The following is a 4,820-nucleotide window of genomic DNA, read 5'->3' as shown; positions in this document are numbered from 1 at the left end:
CTTTATTAAAGTACTTCACAATAACACTTATACTTTGCTACTTGCTGGCTTAATAACCAAACTGATTGATAACTCAAATGAAACTCTACTATTGGCCGCCAGATCGCGTGCTTAATCAAACTGATTGATAGCTCAACTCAAACTGAATTACTTCTTACTCGCCTGCCCCGCTTTTATAGTTTACGCTGCATACTTCTAGGCTCTTCGATTTCCAGAACTTACTAGTTAGTTTCGGCTACAAAATCGCCAGCCACAACTACGTGCAAAAATTATTGCCCTCTCTTGTGACAACTGAGATAAGATATATGCATGTGTTTGTGCATTGCCGCTCCGCTGCTCGTATACGTACATATGTGTAGACGCAATTATTTATTCGTTTATGTAGATACATAATGATTGAATTATTGATGTGAATTCACGTCACTGCTTAACATCGCTTAGTGCTGCTAACATTCGTTACAATATGTAACAAAATGTTCTCAAAACTATTCCAAGATTTCCAGTAATAAAATTAAACGAAACAGAAAATCTGTTTCAATATTTAAATTATCAGTTGCAAGATTAAACTTCAGAGTTTTAATTTGAAACCAGATTATTTTAATAATTTCTATTTTAAGTGTTTTCACAGCAAATTCAAACTTCTTAGTTAAGTTTCAACACTCACGAAACTATACAAATTTTTGTAGGCGCATCATTCATAAGCCTTTTAATACAGCTTCTTCAAGGGTGCTGCCTGCTTCGGAAAGTTGCTTGTCACCCAATGGCAGTTCTGATAAAACTACCTTCAGTCGTCTCTGCTCGTTGTTGAGCGTTTGCCAAGACAGTAGCTGCCTTTTGTATGTCAGTTGTAGTCCCGGATGCGGTAGATCAAAAGTCCATGGTGATAAACGAAGCTTATATGTTGGTGCTGCACATTGGTGGTGCCGGCAATATATTAACTGTGGATGCAAAGTTGTTTAACCTCAAACTTTCAAATCGCTTGTTTGCCGCTGATGGGAAAAAGGTGTTGTGAAGTACAACCTACAGGCTGCCATATAACTGCAGCGTCTTTCAAGTGGAAAGTGTGACCGTGAAAGAAATACTGTTGTAAGCTTTCTTGAGCTCCAGTCGCTTCAATATATATATTGATAGTCAGACGGCGATCATCTCACACAGTACTTCATCAGGAAGTATCATGGAATGCAAAGAAGCATTGGAGAGTGCCTGGCACAGGCCAGATCATCCTCTTATACTGGTTCCCGGCCATAAAGAGATGGAAATTAACGAAAAAGCGAATGAGCTGGCAAAGGAGGCTGTAGCACTCGGTTAATTGACGATGGATGTCCCAATTCGTTTCGGAGAAATCGGTCAAGAAGGAAAGGTGTGAACAGAAGCCCGTGTATACACAATTCTAAGATCTATGGACACATACAGTGTATGAGGTATAACCCACATAACTACCCTTTTTTGGCGAATACTAAAAGGACTAACCGCAATTGCTACTTCTAGATCGGAAAGTTATGTTGTTTGTTGTAGCGGTAAATATATTCCCCGCATGTTTTGGCGTCTGTTTTCGATGTTGATGGTCCTTTGCCGGATAAAGATCCGTACGTTACGGTAAAAAGCGCCATTAAAGTATAAGCCCCAGCATCTCGGTAAAATCATGTTACGCCTATTAGCGGGAGCCGTAATCTAGCGGACGTAGGATACGAATACTGTGTATGCTCAAATATTGAAACTTGCAGCCCGCACTTTCTAGAACAAAAAACGCGTGTAGTATTGCTGTTACCTTGTATGTTTTGACTTAAACCCAGATTATTGTGTGCCAAAAACTGCACCCAGTGCAAGTTTCCGAAAAGTCATACCATCGAGATATTAGTGGAGAAGTAGACTGGGGTAGTAGACTGGTTCATGGATGGCTCGAAGTTGTTTGAGAGGGCTGAAAGGAAGGTTTTCTGTCAGGTGCTGGAACGGATGAAGATGGCTGTAGGGAATGCAAAATTCCCCTGGCCAACCGGCTGGATGTAGGTGGCAGGCCATCTGATGGAATTATTGGGTTTGAAATGGCTTTTAACGGGTCGCTGTCTAAAAGGAGTCCACGCGGCGCAAGGAAGGACTTATACAGGGTCGAGTTCGGTCGTATTAGACTTAACATTATTGCTGCGCAACGATTATATAAGTGGCTTACGTCGCCGCTTATGTGGTATTACAGAGATTAATGTTATCCAAGTGAGCTTCCATTGCTGGGCCGGCTATCACTCAAACTAAAATACATAAGCAGTTGTAAGGTTGCTGATACAAAATTGAATCATGCCGACCCAAGTTCAGGGAATTGCGCAATTATTTTTTTATTTCTTATACTATAATATCACATCTTTTGTTGAGTGAGGAGGCATATAAAACTAGATCCAGCATGCTTGTTAATACGGGCAATAAACCACATGAGTGAAAGAATCGTCTAACTCGCTCGAGGCCCGATTATCTTCGTAGAAATTGACATTAAAAGTGAGCACATTTCCACCTTGGCCATGTTGGTAAACTAAAAGTTTTTAGGTCATTCGCTGTTCGTTCGTAGTTTGACTGAAATATCTATGTTCAAATGTACACCGAGCAGTTAAACCACATTGTAAAAAAAAATAATTTTCACACAAAGCCACAGAAACACAAAATGCTTCAAACTGCTCAGGCTCCTTTCATACAGAAATTAATTGATTAAATCTAAAGTAAGGGTTTTCTGACACAAACAAAACGACTCGGACAAAGAAAACTACTCGACCTCAACCTCCAAATTCTCAATGATGAACTTCACTTAGCGCCTCGTATTATCCTGATAACCTTTCTTCATATAATCATCGGTCAATTCTAAAGGCCAATATATGGCAAACAAGTTGATGGATAGGCAAATACACAAAGCCATAGATCCCTGCACACTAAGAGCTCATTCGCATGCATGAGTCGTTATAACCAATCCATATCATATGAAGACCCCTAGATTGCAAAATCTACGAAGAGGTCACGATATATTTTACGAACGGTATGAAAACTCAAGCCTTAATTATAGTGCCAAGTATAGCATGCAAGTTTGTGGGTCCATGTTTTTGTATACACGCAACGATGGGGACGTCATATGACGCAGGGTCGTCATGTGATATTTTGTTTAAGGCCAAGAAAAGTCAGAGTGGTTGGTTGTACTGAAGCTAATTCATAACATAGCTTCTGAGAAAATGTGGATACCAATGCAAATAATGATATTTGAACTTTTCGTACATTAAGTAACTGAATGTAGCGTTCTTACAAAACACTCCTTTTTGGATCTCAGCAAAGACCCGTCTAAACAACCTAACTGGGTCTTCAATTGTAGGTACTAAGAAGATTTTTGCTGTATATAGAAATGATTTTGCGTCATCTCTTGTGAAACTTGGTTTGGAGACAAACTGTTTCAGCGTTGTACCATCTTCAGCGTAATTTTTCGTTCTGATCTGTTGTTGTCGTTTGTCTTATAACTCTAGTTCGTATGGTATGAGCAGGTATTGGCGAATGGGATGTTTGTGTATGCATATATATGTGTGTGTTATGTATTTATTCAGAAACGGAGGTGGCTAGCTGAGGCAGGTAAAAGTCAGTAGTTTAAGTCATTTAACAACAAAACCAAATGAATTAAATTTATTGCCTTTGATGCTTAAAGTTAGTTCGGACTTCTCTTAACATTACATAAAACGACTTTTAATAGAACCAGAAGCATTAAGCTACTCCTGGCTTGGGTGCTTAATAAAGTTGGTTACTGTATCCATTAGTTCGAGATCAGAAACGTTAAATGGGTATATTGGTATATTATAGGATATTCCGCGAAAAAGGGAAGGCTGCAACGCGTCCGATAGAATTAGAAAAATTTTCTCAAGAAGCTTCTTTGTCTCCTTGTGATATGTGAAAGTGGAATTTGAATGGTGCTTATGTGATTTGGCATCTTCAGCTTTTACTTTATTAATAAAATTTTACAAAGTCATTAACATAACATGGGATCCTTTAAATGATTTAAGCTATTCAAATTATTCCTTCCTTTCAGTCATTGGCCTTTGAATGAGCTTGTAGTTCGTAACTTGCTTTTGAAAATATTCTAAACATATAGATTGAGGTCTTTACATAGCAAAGTGAGCTGACTGAATCCGCAGACAATTTGTCATACTCCTAATTGATTAAATTGCAGGCAATGTTTCAGGGGCTATGCACTCTCAGTTCTACTTTCTGAACAGAAACTGCATATAAAGAGCTGTCTAATCCGACAGGTGTTGTCCTGCCCAAAATCCGCTCACCTTCAATTAAAAGTTATCCTTCCTCCAATTAATATCACTCTCTTTTTCATCCTGTTTTAGTTCATTTTATATTTCTCCTTCCTGCTCCTGTCCTCTTGTTTCTCTTTTCCCTTCCCATCTCACTATAATTGTCCCATTCCACACATACTCCCACTCTCATCCCCAATCCCCATGAGTCTCTCTCATTCTCATTCTTACTAACTATCACCCCATTCTCACTCCCCCTCCCACCCACACTTCAACTTCCATTTCCACTCCCACTTCCTTTCCCACTACCACTACCGATCGACCATCCATACCATCTCACTCCAACTGCCACCCCCACTTCCAAACTCCAATACTATTCGCGGTTATGCTCGTGTAGGTGTTTGTGCTGTTTGTAAGATTGCAAAGAGTTTTTGCTTATTTCCTGAAATTTGCCTAGATGGGTTAAGTTAATGATAACGGATTATCAGTGCAGCAGATCTTCTGATTTTAGCATGCCATATTCGTTTCAACTAAATGCTCTTATCAGTCTGCATTCAACGCATC

Source organism: Eurosta solidaginis, chromosome 1 (genome assembly GCF_040869045.1).
Source record: "Eurosta solidaginis isolate ZX-2024a chromosome 1, ASM4086904v1, whole genome shotgun sequence".
In the NCBI taxonomy this organism is placed as follows: domain Eukaryota; kingdom Metazoa; phylum Arthropoda; class Insecta; order Diptera; family Tephritidae; genus Eurosta; species Eurosta solidaginis.
This window is presented reverse-complemented; position numbering follows the sequence as displayed.